At 48.2% G+C, this 18,429-nt stretch overlaps 1 protein-coding gene across 5 annotated transcripts in view; it reads right to left on the bottom strand.

Moving 5' to 3' along the window:
- The window catches only part of HOXD3 (homeobox D3), a 99,263-nt gene that overhangs the window by 15,101 nt on the left and 65,733 nt on the right, over positions 1 to 18,429 (bottom strand). For 3 of the 5 annotated variants that reach the window (XM_086956184.1, XM_086956183.1, XM_086956180.1), the window contains one exon: positions 8,906 to 8,979. The gene's annotated coding sequence lies outside the window, so the exon portion shown is untranslated. Of the gene's footprint in view, positions 1 to 8,905; positions 9,311 to 17,940; positions 18,285 to 18,429 lie in introns of those variants that run through there. The other 2 variants (XM_086956182.1, XM_086956181.1) reach the window with 2 other exon arrangements.

Genomic DNA, 18,429 nt, shown 5'->3' with positions numbered 1-18,429 from the left:
GGTGGAAAGTAATATTGAGAGAGTGTCAGGGAGGAGACGAGGCCCTCAAGCTACTTTTTAAGTGTTTTATATGGAGCCTGCAGGCTGTATCAATCCACTCCTCAGTGTGCCCCTATCTTTCAGCTTCCAGAGGAGGGACACTACAAGTGCTACCTATCACAAAAAGTGACGATGGACGTTTTAGTTGTCACATGTGTTAAGTAAGTTGGGACAGTTCGGAGTCATACTGGGTTCTTTTCTCACTCTCAGTCATGGACTCTGAAAAAGGCATTGCTAAAAGCAAAAGGCGCTCTAGTGCATGCCCCCTAACCTTCGCCCATTTCATTTGTCACGAGGAGTTAGGTCTGACTTATTTGGGTTATTGCATACAAGCACGCCCACCATTCTTGTGGTTGTCCACCTGGAGAACTGAGGAGATATTATTAAGGATTGCCTTGCATGCGACAAAGGGCTCACCATCCGAAGGATAGCATACGTTGAGACAGTGTCTCATGAGGTTAGGTTGCCTCATGCTTTTTCTGAGCCCGGTTTTAGTAGCAGCATAAATAAAACGCATGTGCAGATGTTATTGCACAACTAAGATTGACTCTTTAGACTTAACATGGAAAAGCTAAAACCCACTGTTGTGGCTTATTTGAGCCTGGGCTTAGATAGTCCACCAACTAATGATCTGCACAGTGCAAGTGAATGCAGGGGACATTGCTTGTTATTCAGCTTTAGGGCGGATACAGTTAAGTATTTATGATTCCCGTTGGCCTATCAGAAGAATCTTAACACTAGTCCTTGTCCCTGTGATGGTAGATCCAGATAACAATGCTCATTTTTCTTTTTGTATGTGAGTTTTAATAAAAGTGCAAAAAAAGTATTTGTTTGAGCCTTTTATGAAGCCACGGAATTTTAGACATTCCAGTCCATTTTCTAATTTCTTACAACAATTGATGGATGATGAATCATGATCCTATGTTGGCTCCTTTGTGAGAGCCTGTACGGTTAGGAAGCACAATGCACTCTGAGTAATGTATCATCTTTTTGTATACTGAAATGGCTATATATGTAGTGCCTTACTGTATTGCACTATACTTTTTTATTATGAGATTGCGTGCTATGTTGATTCAAATTGTTGTTAGTGTATTGTTTTTATAAACTATGTTTTTATTTCTGGACTGTGCACTTTCATGGGTGCTTCTGCTTCCGAATAAAGTAATTGAAAGTTGAAAATTAAATTGTCACATTTACTAGGTAAGGTGGGATAGCTCGGTGTCATCATGGGCTCTTTCCTCACTCTCAGGCATGAACCGTGAAAATGGCGTTGCCAAACGCAAAGGACGACCGTAGTACACACAATAGCTGGAAGCTGTCTATTAAAAAAGCGTGGGTGATCTTTATTCTGGAAATCCAGTGGTAAAAAAGCACAGAGACATGCTTTTTGAAATGATTCTCAGACTGAACCTGTGAGGCATTACCTTCTTTTATCATTAAAATCAGCCTTCGTTAGCCAGCGCAATAATCCTACGGCTAGCTGAAGCTCTTAGGACTGGTGGCATTCTATGTTAGCTCTTCTGTACCATTACAGATGGGGACCGAGTGTAATAACAAGAGCCTTGGAGAGAAGCAGTCCACAATGTATGCTTGGGCTGTGCCAACTCTGCACAGCAACACAAGTAAAATAGGCACAGTCAGCCACATTGGACCTTATTTGTGAAGTGATGTTTGAGCTCCAAGTCACAATGGGTACCCATGCGCCCAAAGATGTTCCAGCCAACATGCCATAGCTTCTGGGAATTCCTCTAGGTAGCATTCCATTCTATATTCCTTGTCCTTGTCTCTTCTAGCTATCACAGAAGAAGAAACCAAACTGAAGCAGGAGCTGTCTACATGCAATAGAACATGAGCAATCAAATACAATTGTTGACTTTGTGCGCCTCATCGATGATGTGCTGCTTGAAGCACCAGGCAATGCAAACTTGGCACGTCCATGTGGGCAAACTCATCCCACCTTGGAAGGCTCACTATAACAATGAAAAGTCATGGATTAACATTCTTGAGCCAATACGAACTACTGGGAAATCCATGTGGTAGCATTCAATCCGACATGATTCTGCTGTTCTACTGTACCACGGAAGTGACTGAACAGACCATGTACAATGGAACACATGCATCGTCAAATGTATCTCAGCCCTCCTGGGCCTAACTGGTGATGTCCAGCTTGAGCTGTTGGCAATGAGGAGCCATATCTGACCATTGACCTTTCTGGGGGAGTCTCACCGAGACCCTGGAAGCTAGTGGGTGAAAACTGCTTGCACCAACACTTAATGGCCACTGGGAGCTGACATTCACCTGGAACCCCCAAGCTTTGTGAACTGGCCCGCAATGTGTGACCTTGTCATCATATGCAATGTTGACTTAGGTGTTAGTTGACATTGGCAAGCCTAACATCACCACGAAGGACAAAACTCCCACCAGCAAGGCCAATGCTTGAATAGGAAAGGCTGCTGGAACTGCACCATGGGAGCAAACAGTGCATTTTAGCACCATGTGCTCATTGAGAGGTTTCATTGCCTCTTCAACTACAAGGTGACTGGTCTGTAGGATTTAATTACAATATAATTAATTTAGGGACAATGGTATGTAAATCCAGGACTATAATGATGCTGCTGCACTCGTCTGGTTCCTACTACTAGGTCATCTTTCAGGGTTGTTACTTTTAGAGGCAAGTGTAGCCGCCCTCTCAAACCTTAAAAGATACCAGCATTACATTAACTAGATGTGCAGGTTGCAGGCCCAAAGTAAATCAATCAGCAGAATATGTATTCTTCATAACTAATGTTTACCTATATCAACCCAAACTAGTACTAGACTTCCCTGTGTTTTATTGCATTGTATTAGAGCATTTGCACATCCCAGACCATGACCCAAATCGTTTGAGGATGGACTTGGAAGAGCTGCTCCTTTTGCTATGGACTGTTAATAAATTACTGGGCCTTTTAAAGAGCAGCTGCTCCAAGGGGCGTCTGGCGCTAACCTGAGATCAAAAGTATTGACCATCTAACAAGATTAAAGAATGGAAAATAATCATGTTTTCAGTTGCTTCCTGCAATGACTCCATTACTGGTAAATCAGAGGGGAGAGGGAATTCATTCCACCTTTTGCTGCCCGAAAAGAAAAAGGCCTTCCTCCTTTCCTAACTAGCTTGAATTTGGGAACTTTACAATCTTAGCATTTACAGATCTTAGGTTCCTAGTTGGGTGATATTGTTGGAATCTTTCCAGAACATATTTAGGACCTATATCACGAAATGCTATATGGGGCCGAAATAGCGCTTTAACTTGATAAACTGGTAACCCATGAAGGTGTTTTAAATGATGGGACATTGCGGAGTGGCGATGGTTGACAGGGTGTAGGTTTATACAGCGGCCTATACAAGAAGAGCTTGGTTATCTAGAACCAAATGGAGGGGATACTGTGTGTGACTTAGTATTCATGTAGCGCCCACAGGGAAATGTATTTCCTCAAGTTACTTTTCCTTTAGCACTTGTGGGACGTCCCTGGAGCCTCTGCCCTCGAAGACAGCAGTGACCATCTCTCACTGTCTGTCCGTGTGTCCATTGAAAACCTCTGTGGGTGAGAAGATACTTGAAGGGACTCCTGCAATGAGGATAGGAAGCACCCACTAATGCTAAGAGATCCATGCCATAGTCCTAGGATAGGCACATAGAACAGCTGTAAATAGCATCAATCTAAATGGGAATCATTTACCTGCTCAGTATCACCCATGAAAATCGGGCCTAAATCTGACCAATGTGGACCAACAATGAACACACCAGATTTGGGAACACTTTAAGGAAGAATGAAATAAGGTACACTGATTATCTCCTCGCTGTGCTACCTGGAGAAGAATTAAAAATGTAACTTGGGTCTCGGAAGTGTAGCTCCCAATAAATGGGTCCACAGTCTAATGGCGGGTTTAAAGATGTACGGGAAAGGCCGTAAAGCTTGAGGTCACTGTGGAGCGTCCCATCGTTTTAAAATATTCATTAAATAGTCAAATCTTAGTAAACTGTTATTTAATATTTTTTTAAATGTGATCTTCGCTTAATATTTATTTATATGTTTTAATTCGTACATACTATGTATAATTCAAGTACACATTGCACTTTATGGATGATGTGAAATATTGTATAATTATGAATTGTTTAGTATGTCTTTTATGATGAAATATTCGAAATAAAGACTTTATGACTTGACTTGAATTAAAAGTGGGTGAATGGGTTTACTTTTATAGCACGTCAAGAACTGGTTTACCTCTAAGCACTCAACATAATTTAGGATTGCTATTTGACCTTATTTAGGGCTGCCTGGTTTATGGCACTTGGATCTTTAGTTCTCCTCTATTTCGTAAACTGTGTGGGCCGAACATGTTAGATGACATGGAAATTATGGGTATGATACACAAGCCAGACAAAGAAAACACTCAGTAAAGCAAGCACTGGCAAAGCCAATTGATCAGGTTTGCATTTCTAGTCATAACTAAAAAATAAAAAGCCTGCTGCAATGAATAAAAGAAAACGAAAAACAATTGTTTTTATATACAAAGCACCTAGGAGTCAAAGAATTAAATGTGTGTTGTATCAGTGTAAAATAGTCTTTTATGCATTGAAACAAAACAAAAACACTCACTAGGAGGCGAAATGATACAGTGGGCAGCCAATAGCATGAGGTAAGAGAAATAGTCCTCTGGGCTAGGCAAAGCTCAGCCTATGCATTTTTTTAAAGAATTGGTCACAAACAACAGTTCTATCAAGCGAGACCTAGAAAGAGTCCTGCGCCTAAAATGGCTTCCTTTGGAACCACAGTGACGTGAATTTTAGAGACTATTCCTGCACCCCACCAGCTCACTGGGCTAAAATGGCTACTTTGGACAGAGGCAATGTGCACATAGTGCTTTGGGAACAGCAGCTGCCGTGTTCTGATATGTTGCATGGTTTGTTTGGTTTGTAATAGACATTGGGCTTTCTTCAAAAAGGGCTCTATACATGAAATGTGTGAGCGCAACCGTCTATTTACTAATGTAAATGTTATTCTCGATAGCAGCTCTCCCAGGCAAGCATCGTAAAGCTATAAATTACACAAAAAAGCCCATCCTTGACTCCTCCACAAAAAGGCGAACTCGGCTCTGCGGTGACAGATGGTAAACTTGAGTAGAGGGGGTCTTCTTGGCCAGGCCTCTCTGTTGCAAGCATCCCAAGATGCTGCTCTCTGAGGTCGTTGCTTATGGAAATTGCACAACAATTCCTCGGGGAGAACTCTTTGAAATCCGGTTTATTACGCATCACGGGGTCGTCTGGTCACCCACTTGAACCCCGAGCTCCTAAAATGGCGTCCTCCCTCCTCGAGACTCTCGGCGCATGCGCACAGCAAGCCATGGCAGCCGCTGCTATCACCTGGCGCACCTATCACAGCTGAGAGCCATCACATGGGTCATGGTGGATGAGGCTAGGTTGACCCCAGCGGTGACAGTCTTGGCACGGTCTTTTTTGGAGACTCAGATTTTTTGTGAACAGATGTGAACTGCGTGGCCTCCACTGATGCTAGTCACGCGGTTGCCATTTCGCAGCATTATTGCCCCTCTGCTATTAACGGCGTCCTTTGGACAGGGGGGGGTGGCACGGTGTGCCAATGGCTAGATCTCAGACTGGCACGTGCCATACATAGTGCTGACTGAAAACGGAAAACCTGAGGGCTGGAAACATGGTGTCTTGATAAGAGCGCTTCACACAGGGCTCCGACGGGATCTATCTGGCTTCCATCCAGCACCATCCATCACTAAACAATACACGGGTCTGTTCCAATCGAGCCGGCCACTGTCCAACGCGACTGACCCGCAAACAAAGCGAACCACAGCCAAGCACAACGGCAGCAGGCCGCTGTGACACAGGAACACTTCTAGGCCTTATTTTGGGGCATGAAGGATGGATGCCTGTGCCTGTGGTCCCAGAGCAGGTTTCAGATCAGATTGCGGGAGGCGGGAGGGGCTCTGTTGAGGCAGATTCAATTGGGAACTCCACAAAATTGGGCTGTACCTTATTTTTTTGTTTGTTTTTATACCTTCCTTCCGTGCTATTTCACCTTGTTTCTTTTTTAAAAAAATATTGTATCCAGGCATAAGGGGGTAATTCTCGATTGTGACGATTGACCCAGAGAAGGGCGTGGTTAGTCGTCAACTTATTTATTTTTTAATTCTTGACACAATATTCTTAGATTATTTTATTGAAATTATTAAAGAGTACATTGAAATAAATTAAAAAAAAAGAACAAGGCCTGTCTACAGAGGAAACTGTAGGTCGTTACACGTGGACCCCTCCGACGACGACGGTCGGCGTCTGTCCTCTCAATAGCGCCGCCCTCGGTAAATAGGCCCCTGCCCGGCCTTATTTACCGCGCTGCCTCGACACACAATAGACATGAAGGAGAGGCCCCTTCAGTAAACAGGGGCCCCGCGCGTGCTTCCATGGCTGGGTGATTCATATCAGGCGTGAAGGCGCTATTTGCGAGGTAGAGGCAGTTTTCAGACAAGGCTACCTCCTGGATGTTCATGGCCCTTTGCTCTAATAAATCAGAGGCGGGGTAGGTTGCCATGCCTCGCCGATGCTTGTAAATCGGAGTGTTTCTCTGAATTTCACAATCTCCCACCCCTGCCCTTTCCAAAGGCAGCTTCTGTGCATGTCTTGGGCCTGGCCCTACCCAAGCCCAGACTGCACCGGCCTCAGACCGAAGACAAGCCTGCTGAGACCTCTACGTGTGTCGCTCGTTGCCTGCCAACGGATTGGTTTAATTAAGAATTTATTGCAGCCAGACTCTTTATTATTAATTATCTCCTCATAATGTGGATTTCAGATGTGGAATAAAGTCGTTTGTCGGCAAAACATCCTCTTGAATCATCCACACGCGAGCAATTTCCTCAGGAAAACAAGGGGGTTTAGAGGGGAAAAACAATATTTGCGGCTGAACCAATACACACAATTTCGTGTTCTTTTTTTCTCTAAATGCCAAATGCTTGTGAACTCTTCCTGAACCTTTCGAAGAAGGCGAGCGGCCATAAATCACAGGACAATGGCGGACTGTTCCCGGTTCATCCTCTCCGTCTACCCCTTGCGCGTCCTTTCTGGGCCTAAGAGCAGGTAACACCCGCCTGGACACGGCACACACTTGGTTTGTCCAAACGTGGCCACATCAAAGCAAAAAGGCCGTTTGCTCTCCCCCGCCAACTGGTTTGCAATTAGAATTCCACCCAGTACGACAAACGCAGGGCCATAAACTGCTCACTCAGAGCCTTATCCCAGATCAAGAGAAAATACCTAAAACACCCCGAGGAGGAGACGGAAACCCTGTGCCACGGGGCTGTCTCCAATCTCTTGCCAGCAGAGTGTGCCTCTGGCAAGATGTCGCAGCAAAACAGCAACAAACAACAAATAACAAAAAAAAAATGAAAAGTACTAGGGCATTTCTTTTGAATGTTGCAAACACTGCAGCGTGCGTGTGCGCTCTGATTGCGGGCCATATTCAGATGAATTCATTCTATACTTACACTTGCTGGCCGCACTTAATTCATCTTAAGAATCAATAGCCAATATGAGGCGCCCGAATAAAGCGCCGAGCGCTGCCCGCTGCCTGCTGGTTATTAAGCAGCCCGGGCCCTCGCGGTGCATATCAATGCACCTGTCAGTGCGGTTTGCCACAAAATTTATGACTGCCCGCGCTGTGGCGGTAAGCGCTTCGGCGGGGAGTGAAAGGAAAGGCGCTTCCCAAGCCCTGGGACTCTCGGCTTTGTAAAACAGGCCGAGGCGTGGGAGGAAGGCCGGGAAGAAAGAATCCCCGACTCCGCACATTTCTGCCTTTTCAGAGCCCGCGGGCCCGGTTGATATAAAGTGCCTCGGAGCGCGGCCGCCACTAGTTGCTAGCTTCTGCGGTGGACGCCGGCACTTCGCTCCGACGCTCGCCCGGGATATGTGGATGGTTTGGGGGTACGGCTTCCCTACAGGATTATGCAGCAGCACGGGGCTGGGGTCCCACGAGGAACGGATGCAATCTACGGGGCTCACTGCTCGCGCTTGGTTCGTTTTTATTCTTTCCAGGATGGACCTGGCTGGTGCTTTTGATAGGGTCCCGATTATGTGTTAAAAGGAGTTCCGACTACTGTCCGGCGTTTCTCGCTGATCCACAAAAGGCCTCTGGGAAGCAGGAATTGCGGCTTTTGGGCAGCAGTGGTCCGGGGCCCTCACAGAGGCCCACAGAACGAACTTTTCGCCTGAGTGTTTCGGAAGTTAATTCGCAAACAATTTTGAAACGACTACAAAAAAATACTGCTAAAACAATAGACAAACATACAAGCTAAGGTTTCTGAAACGATCGGAGCATCCACAGTCCCCGCACTGAAACTTTAGCAACTGTTTCCAGCCTCTTCCGGTTCCGCCGGCCTCCAGGGGGTCCTCTTTAGGCGTATTTCCTTCAGCCCTGTACCTTTGTGATTTTCTTAAAACTTCCATCCAATACTGTGATATGTAAATAATAATGTGTGGCTAGACTACTAACACGCGAGCAAGTCATGTCTCAGGGATTTTCGCTGCATTTGAAATAAACGGAGCCGGCCCCTCGGCCTCAATGCGCATTAACCCGTGCGGTACCTCGCTGCTAGGGTCAATGTGTTGTGTGAGGAGCAGTGCGTGAAGTCTGGGGCAATGTGAAACCAGGAGTCGTTGTCGGCGACATTACTGTGTGTGAGGGGCAGTGCATGAAGTCTAGGGCAGTGTAAAACCAGGAGTCGTTGTCGGCGACATTACTGTGTGTGAGGGGCAACGCGTGAAGTAAGGAGACGTTTTCGGCGACATGACATGTAAAATAAACTCACCACTCTGTGGAGTTTTCCTTTTAACCCTCTTTGTTGGGCCTTTGGGCTTCTCCTGAAAATCCACCGGGGAGGGTCTGAAAAGAAAGGAGACATTGGAGTGGGTTGTGTACAGAATACAAATCACGCGCCCTGGCCTGCCTCTGCACAGCGCTACGGGGGTTTTATTGTACTTCACGCCATGTGAGGTGGGGGCGATAAATCAATATCTATGCTTCCTAAGTGTGTGGCGTTTCACTTACAAGGTGAGCAAGCGGCATCACTACAAGCCCTGATGAAAAGTCAAAATACATTTCAAGTTGTCAAAATAACTCACAGAAATGTGCCTTCCGGCCTAGGATGAGGATACGCATCCATGTTTGACATTGCTGTTTGCCTGACATCTTATTTCTTTTTTTATTCAGTGTGAACTGGTTTCACTTTTGGAAATTGTTTTACCCATCACTAGTGCCAAGACGATTCTTGTGTATATTGCTCTGCACAGAACATATAACAAAAAACAATACGACATATAACAAAAAACAATCTGAAGAATTGTGTCATATCGCGCGCTGGCGTGTATTCATTTGTATGTATTTATTTTTGTGAAAGTAACTGCGCGTGTGCACATTTGGGAACACGTGTAATAAACAACAAAGTATGTAAAAGTTTCTAACCCGAAGACAAGATGTTGGTAATTTAAAAACGAACAACCGCTATAGGGGGGCGGGGGAGTTTTTTTCACGACTGCAACAGCCTTGAAAGAAAAAAAACCATCCATGTGGCAAGCGCCTTGGTGGGAAATAAGGGACGTCGGAGCACGCTATGCTCTCCTTCTGTCATACTACGTGCGTTTATGGAGACATATGTAAACTTGTTAGGGCAACCCCATGCGGAGCCTCTGGCGCGATATGTCACTCAGTTGAGGGAAAACCAGGAGTTTGGAAAACTTGCAGTTCTTGCACTAATCCCAGGACTTCTCCTCCCACCCCCACCTCAGCGCTTCATTCATGAAACTGTTGACTAAGTACTTTTTGAAAAGTTTAAACAGTGACGGCAAATGGCAAAAAAAATGGGTCGCACTGAGAGACACTATCTATCGAGGCGACCTTTGGCTCGCAGGGCCATAACTCAGGGCTTAATGAACAACGGAGGGAGAGCCTTCCGGGGCTACAGCGCTGCGCCAGGCCCTTCTCCCCGCAGCAGAGCCGGGGACAGGGAGCTGGCCTCCCCTGTGCCAAGGCCGTTCCACCGCTGCCCGGACAGGAGGAAACCAGACCAGCGCCAGGGCCTTCTACCCACAGCAGAGCCAGGGACAGGGAGCTGGCCTCCCCTGTGCCAAGGCCGTGCCACCGCTGCCCGGACAGGAGGAAACCAGACCAGCGCCAGGGCCTTCTACCCGCAGCAGAGCCGGGGACAGGGAGCTGGCCTCCCCTGTGCCAAGGCCGTTCCTCAACTGCATGGACAAGAGGAAACCAGACCAGCGCCAGGGCCTTCTACCCGCAGCAGAGCCGGGGACAGGGAGCTGGCCTCCCCTGTGCCAAGGCCGTTCCTCAACTGCATGGACAAGAGGAAACCAGACCAGCGCCAGGGCCTTCTACCCGCAGCAGAGCCGGGGACAGGGAGCTGGCCTCCCCTGTGCCAAGGTCGTTCCTCAACTGCATGGACAAGAGGAAACCAGACCAGCACCAGGGCCTTCTACCCGCAGCAGAGCCGGGGACAGGGAGCTGGCCTCCCCTGTGCCAAGGCCGTTCCTCAACTGCATGGACAAGAGGAAACCAGACCAGCGCCAGGGCCTTCTACCCACAGCAGAGCCGAGGAGACGGAGCTTGACTCCCCCATGCCAAGGTCCTTCCGACACTGCATGGACAAGAGTAACCCAGACCAGCGCCAGGGCCTTCTCCCCACAGCAGAGCCGGGGACAGGGAGCTGGCCTCCCCTGTGCCAAGGCCGTTCCACCGCTGCCCGGACAGGAGGGTACCAGACCAGCGCCAGGGCCTTCTACCCGCAGCAGAGCCATGGACAGGGAGCTGGCCTCCCCTGTGCCAAGGCCGTTTCACCGCTGCCCGGACAGGTGGGTACCAGACAATCGCCAAGGCCTTCTACCCACAACAGAGCCGGGGCCAGGGAGTTGGCCTCCCTTGTGCCAAGGCCTCTCCGCCGCTGCATGGATGGCCCTTCTACCCACAGCAGAGCCAGGGAGAGGAAGAGGGCCTCTTTTGTGCCAAGGCTCTTCTACCCACAGCAAAGCCGGGAACATTAAGATGGCCTCCCTTGTGCCAAGGCCTCTCCGCCGCTGCATGGATGGCCCTTCTACCCACAGCAGAGCCAGGGAGAGGAAGAGGGCCTCTTTTGTGCCAAGGCTCTTCTACCCACAGCAAAGCCGGGAACATTAAGATGGCCTCCCTTGTGCCAAGGCCTCTCCACCGCTGCATGGACGGCCCTTCTACCCACAGCAGAGCCGGAGCCTCCGTGAGATGGCCCCTCGGTGCAAATGTTCATCCATCGCTGCCTGGACAGGAGAGCCAAGCCCTGCAGGCCATTCTACCCACAGCAGAGCCGGGGACAGGAAGCTGGGCTCCGCTGTGCCAAGGTCCTTCCATCGCTGCCGGGACAGGAGAGCCCCAGACCCGCGCCAGGCACTTCTACCCACAGTGGCTGCGCAGCCAGGGAGCTGGTCCCCTAAGCCTAGCCGGGCATGGCAACTGGACTCCCCTGTGCCAAATCCCATCTACTGCTTGGAGGCTGAGGCCCGTGTCTGCGCCAGGCCCTTTTGCCTACAGCAGATCCGTGCAGGGGAGCAGTTCTTTGTGGTAAGGCCTTCCGCCATTGAGCTTACGAGAGGGCCCCAGCCTCGCGTCAGGCTATTGGTCTCCCCTGTCCCAAGGCCCTTCCACCGCTGAGCGGACCGGAGAACACCAGGACCGCGCCCGGCCTTTCTACAGACAGAAGAGCCAGGGAGCGGGTGGCCCGTCCGTTGTAGCGCGGACAGGACAGCATAAGGACCTCTACCCGGGGCCGGGGAGCTAGCCTCCTAAGTGTCCCATTGCCCGGATAGAAGAACCCCAGGCCTTCTCCAGTCCCTTCTAGCTAGAGTCGGGGGCAGGGAGCGGGCCTCCCACGTGTTCCACTGCCCGACCAGGAGAGCCCCAGAGCCCTCTAGCCAGAGCAGAGCCGGGACCAAGGAGCTGGCCTCCCAAGTGTCAAAGTTCCGCGCCAGACGCTTCAACCCACAAAGCACTAGGCCCTTGTACCCCACAAAAGGTGCAGGAGCCGGTCGCTCGCTCTGAGGCGAGCCCCGAGTCCCCAGGCCTCCCCGAAGCGGAGCAGAGGCGCGGCACCCGTCCCTGGTTCTTGGCACAAGAGTCCTCATACAGACCAGAGACAGAGACCCCCTCGCTCCTCGGCAGGGCCGGGCATGGAGCGGCCCCCCCTGAGCCATGGCCCTGCCAGCAGCACGAGCTGCTGGGGCCTCCACTGGCAGCAGCAGGAAGGCAGGGCCGAGCTTACAACACCCCACATAATAGACTAACAAGGTGCGTGGGCGAGAGTCAAAAGAACCGCGTTGGTGGGGCCTGCGGCCCGCGCTCGGGGAGGCACACTTGACATTAATGGACAAACACATTTACTAAACACAGGCTCTGCGAGTCCACCACCCTGATAAGTACGACGGGTCACCCCCCCCCTTTCTTTGTTGCCCCCGCAGGACAATAACAAATCTAAGTATTCTATCTTTGCGGAATCTTCAATTCTGGGGCCTTTTAGTTAAAACGATATAAAACATATATATATATATATATATATATATATATATATATATATATATATATATATTCTAACGTGTGCTTGTTTGTAAGCCTATAAAATAATTGAACAATTGGAGCTGCTCCTTCCAGGAGGACGATGAGCTCGAGGCCCGGCATGCATCACATTCTCCTGCGACAGCCGAAGAAACTGGTGCGAATTATTGAAATGCTCGCCCCAATCTAGATAATTTTGCAATCTAGGTGAAGCTCTAAGTGACTGATTCGCTGGAGTCAAATGAAATGCTGCTTGCAGTAATTGGATTCAGCTGAGTGGCTTGGCAGGCCGGCAGCTTGAAGGCACACGGAAGAAAAATGTGCGCTGTCTCCCAGCTCTGTCTCCTCTGCTCCTGAGCACACAACGCCGGCCGGCCGGCCCCTGCCACAGCGCCTGGCTCACAACACCCTCTGGCCTGCATACCCTGCTCTCCTCGTGTGTGTGTGTGCACGAGCTTGTGGTGGGGTCTAAATTCGTTTACTATTTTTGCCCACTTCTCGTATTATTCTTTTTTTTTATTCTGTATATATTTATACATATATTTATAAATATATATATATATATACACACACACACATATATATATATAAATATATAGATATGTATATATATATACACATACATATATATCTACATATACATATATATCTACATATATATATATATATGTGTGTGTGTGTGTTTGTGTGTGAAATGAAAAAATCTCCAGAACAATTGATGCGCCCGCAGTTCGCCTGCCTTCATTCTTGAACAGGAACCCTTAAAGTGATGGTCGTGAAAGTAACATACTAAGCATTGGCTGCTACTTGCAACGGTGGCCGACAGACACTGTGCCCGGCGTGCATTGAAAGGCAGCACGGGGCTCCAGGCCATTCATCGTCCGAGGGAGCCGCCTTCACTACTAGGAAACTGGGTTCATTGCGCCATACACGCAAATCACATACATAAGATATGTATTCAGAACCCGCTGTGGGCACTTTTTTGTGTTTATAATAATCTAAGGTAATTTACACGCACACCTTTTATCGTCTTCTGTGCGCCTTTCAAAAGCTATACAAGTGTATGCATGCATTATCCCGGACACTTTGATATGTATGTATACAAATATATATATATATATATATATATACATATACACATACATACACACGCACATATATCAACACACAGACATATAATATATAGTCACATAAATAAGATACATTAGATAAATATATATATATATATATATACGAACATATATATCCACAAACGAGACATATAATATGTAGTCACAGACATAAGATAAATTAGAAACAAAAACACGTGATTAATTATCTACTGTGTGAATTTGCAAGTCAATATATAAAACTATCCATTTGAAAGAGTAATTGGGTCATGCTTTTGTTGTATTTTTCATGTAGACTGCACAGGGGCTGCTGCTCTGCGTCCCTTATTAAGGAAATCGCAATTTCTCAATATTCTGCTCTATCACATTTTGGTTGTTGCTCCTGCTGGGGTAAAAGCCTCCCTCTAAGAACAAAGAAGTAACTGGCGAAGCAATCTTGGTCCGCACTGCTGCTGGCAGCGCTGGACTCCACCGCGGACGGCCGGGGCCGCCAGGTGCACAGAGAAGCAGGGGCAGGCAATGGACGCTGCTGCTGTCAGCGCTCACCCTACCTGTGCCACAGAGCCATCCCCACAAAGGCCACACCACTTCTTTTATGTGCACACCTCCGCTCACGCATGCATTAATGTGTGTGTGATCAGGGGCGCCGCACAATGACAGTCGTTAAGGTCGCGGATTAAAGAGAATAAATCATTTTTAGGAGCCGGCTCGGCGAGAGGCGCAGCCGCTTACCTGTGCACACTCCCGGGCGCCCAGCCGCAGCCCCACCGCTCGCCCCTGCTCTGCCGGCAGCGCTGCCCCACACCTGGCCGTGGGGTGGCCGGCGCGTCCACACCCCGCACGTCCACGCACCGCACTGCCAATTCCCGGTAGATCGGTGCGGTCTCGGCTCAAAGACCAATGAAAAAAAGCCGAAGTGTTGAACAGGCAGCCCTTTGCAATCACCGGAGTCCTGCAGAATTACAGGGAGGCAGCCGCCGCTATTGCTGTTTTTCTTTAAACCTTATCACTTATGAATTTGGAGAGGGGGAGGGGTGGTGCACGGCACCCCCTGTATAATCGGAAATATAGGCGCTGCTGCCTTTCAAATCCGGCCTTATTTGTTCACGTGATCTGAATACAGTGTCTTCGGAGCGCGGCTCCCACAGTGTCAATCTTCGTGCGAGAGAAGGCCTCTGCGCCCCGCGCGCCGCCGGCAGCCCCAGCGCCTTCCATTTAATGCCCTTTCCTTCTTATTCAGCAACAAAAGTTGGCTTTGCTGCGCACACAGCGCTCGGCATTATTTTTGCAGTATTGGATTTTGTAACTGGCCCTGCTTCGCCGCTTTTTTTCATCGACTGCTTCTAATTAAGCATTTCCCTCCCTATCAATAAACTGAGCCCTGGTGTTGGGGGATTGTTGGCCTGGGTGAAAATGGCCGGCACATACAACCATTAAGGACACAAAAGCGCACACAGGACACACTTCAGCCACACAACATGGGCTTGTGTAAGAGGGCCATACATTACTCGGCGCAGAGGAGGGCTCGGGGTTTAGATCTTGCCCAGAGCCCTCACAGATAGTGTACATGTACTCTTGCACGCAAAGCTCTGTGGCTCCACTCAGGTCAGGCCATTCGCCCCCTGCAGAAGGAATGAAGCCCTTTCCTGCACAGAGGATCAGACGAGCCTATGGCAGTGCGCTTGTTTTCTTTGCTTTCTTGTGTTCTTTGATCCTTGTTCTTTACATGTTTAATAAAAACAAATGTGCATCTCTGCAGATCTGCATTCATTTCAGAAGTCCGAGCACCTAGACCAGACTCCCCTGTCCGAGCAATATAGGGCCACCGAGCTATTGGGACTACTTTGCATGTGCAAGTCAGCGTGTGTTCAAATACACGTCTGGGTAGGGAAGACATACGGACATATCTGTTTATTCAGGTTATTGATCTCTGGTAATCGTCTCATATAATACAAGTATATGCACCACTATATACAACTCCACACACACACATTGATGTAGATTGGATAGTGCGAATATGTGCATCTAATTAGTATTTGTGTAATATATATATATATATATATATGTGTGTGTGTGTGTATATATATATATATATATATATATATATATATATATATATATATATATATATATATACATACATACATACATACATACAGGCACCCTTTTCTTTGGAAGTGAGTAGGTGTTTGTTTCTGTAGCAAGTAAACGAATCAGACTTGTGTGGAGGTTTCCACCAAGCACAGACACACTCCTCTGTAGCCGCTTCTAGTTGCTGATCCCGCCCGCATCATATATTGCTATAAATCAGCCCCGCCAGCAGACGACACGTAAAACAATAAAACAAGTCCGAACTTCGGAACATGTAAATGTGACAGCTAACATACCGTCAAAGCTGTAAATGATCGCTGTGCGGGTGCATTCATCTACATTACTGGGGCTGTGCAGGGGACCCGAGGACAGACAGACAGTCACTGACTGCCTTATCAACTGAGATAGAGCTCTCAAACAAGAACTTGTACCTGCGGACCTGTCATAATCACAGTATAAACAGTCCCGACTGTCATATGTATAGCTATAGTGTGTGTAAATAAAATAAGGAGATACATAAGTAATATTTCAATGTTAGGGCACATAAACCTCGATTACAACAAGGAACTATTGCAAGAAAACCTTTTTTTTTTTTTTAAACATTACGGTTCCTCTTATATGAAAACCGATTCTCACAAATATATATTATAAAAAAATCGATTTCAGATTGCTGCGAATATCTCAAGTTTTCTGTTTGAAGCAGTCACACAATGTGCTCAGCTCCGACCAGAGTTGGAAGGGGTGTAATGAAAGAAAACAAGCCAGGAATGAAAAAGATATATTTGAATAACGCGATTTCTGCGTGGTGTGAATATTGCAAGTTTTCTGTTTGAAGCAGGCACTTTGTGGTGTAAGTGAAAGAAAACAAGCCGGAGTGTGAACGCTGGCCGCTGACGGGCCGGCAGCGTTGTGGGAATGTGTCTTCGGTAAAAGATCTGAGCCGTCTTCAATCGCGGCATATGTTCATACGGCAATAAAACGGGAGATTTACAGCCCCGGCCGGCCCCCGACAGCCTCGCACCCTTCCAGGAATTACTGGAAATGATTTATCGCGCCAGGCCGGCCATTGTCACGCTGATGAAATACCGCGAAGAACCGGCTCCCAAAGCGCTTTACTTTATACCCGGCTCCGGGGCTCTGGTTCCTTGTGCCCACCAATGTGGGCACCGTGGTGCTGAACGCGCCTCCACACCCACCGAAAACAGAAATATGTCTCAGGCCAGGAGTCCGCAGACTGTTTTTTTTATTATTTCAGCAATAACTCACTCCGCGGGAAACGCTGACAGTATCCTGCTATTGAAAACGGAAGCAATAAAAGTACTTCAAACCAGTCTATTAAAGCATAGCGTTAAAAAAAACGAATTTAACAAATGAATTCGCGCAAATAAAGATTGAATTGGGGAAGAGAAGCCGTGCGAGGAACGGAGCTGGCTTCGGACGTCCGCCCTGCCACCCGAGCGTCTTGCTTGCCGCTTTTATTTGACTTGGGAGGCGCGGAAGCAGCGTCCACAAATGTCCTTTTAATAATCAAATGCTGTAAATAAATGTGTGTGCCTGGAGTGGGAAGCGCCCGAGTAGGTGAGGCGATAATGAGAGACGGGAGCGGGGAAAGCGCGCTCGGAACCCATTATCTGCTGCTTAAAGCCTGCCTTGGGTAAAATTTCAAGCCAGTTTTATAGCCTTTCTATTATGACGCGGAGCGAAATTTACGACCCTGGCATGAAAAGAGGCTCGGGCCCTTTCTCGGCTGCAAGAATAGACGGCAGATGCCCTGACAGTGACTATTGTCCGCAGTAAAACACAAACAGCACAGCGCATCTCCCCCCAAAAGCCCCCCCAACGGCAGCCACCTCCATGCAAACCACGGCGAGCGCGGCACACACACGCTCACTCCCATAATTTTTCATTTATAGCGAGAAGGTCGGTATATCATCCATACTGACTCCTGGCTGGCGTATGGCCGCAGAGCAGGAAGCAAAGGGTGCGATTTATCAAGCATATGACAGCTAAGTTCATTAAGAATAGAACTCACGAAATAAAGTAAAAAATCTTTACGTACCGAGATGCTGCTCTCAGCGAGGCAGGAGCGCCGCGAATATACTGCTAACCCTTTGTATATTATATTCTTGGGATCTCCTCAGGTCTCAAGTCTGATAGAGTCCTTTTTGCTTGGCAGATTAATGACGACGCCGTGTTTCTTAAGGGACGTGCTGAATTAATTATTTCGCCAATCACGTGGGCCAGGACTTGTAGAAATCTACTCCTACCATCTTCCTGCCCCTCGGAGATGCTGCATGTTATGAATATTTCTAGGGCGGCTTATTTGGGGGCTGTGTGCTTACAACATCGGTGGTGGCGAGGGCTCGCAAACATGGCCGTGCTGTGCAGGAGGCGCTCTCTGCTGCAGGCGCAGCGCCACACTTGCCACACTGTGCACGGCCTGCTGTTGGCTGCCCCCCCCCCCCCCCTGCCCCTTCACCCGCCCCGCACTGTAAGTCCTTGCCACTAGCGCTGATATAACACACAGCCTTTTATTGATGTATGGCGG

Source organism: Lissotriton vulgaris, chromosome 2_1 (assembly GCF_964263255.1).
Source record: "Lissotriton vulgaris chromosome 2_1, aLisVul1.2, whole genome shotgun sequence".
Lineage (NCBI taxonomy): Eukaryota > Metazoa > Chordata > Amphibia > Caudata > Salamandridae > Lissotriton > Lissotriton vulgaris.
This window is presented reverse-complemented; position numbering and strand designations above follow the sequence as displayed.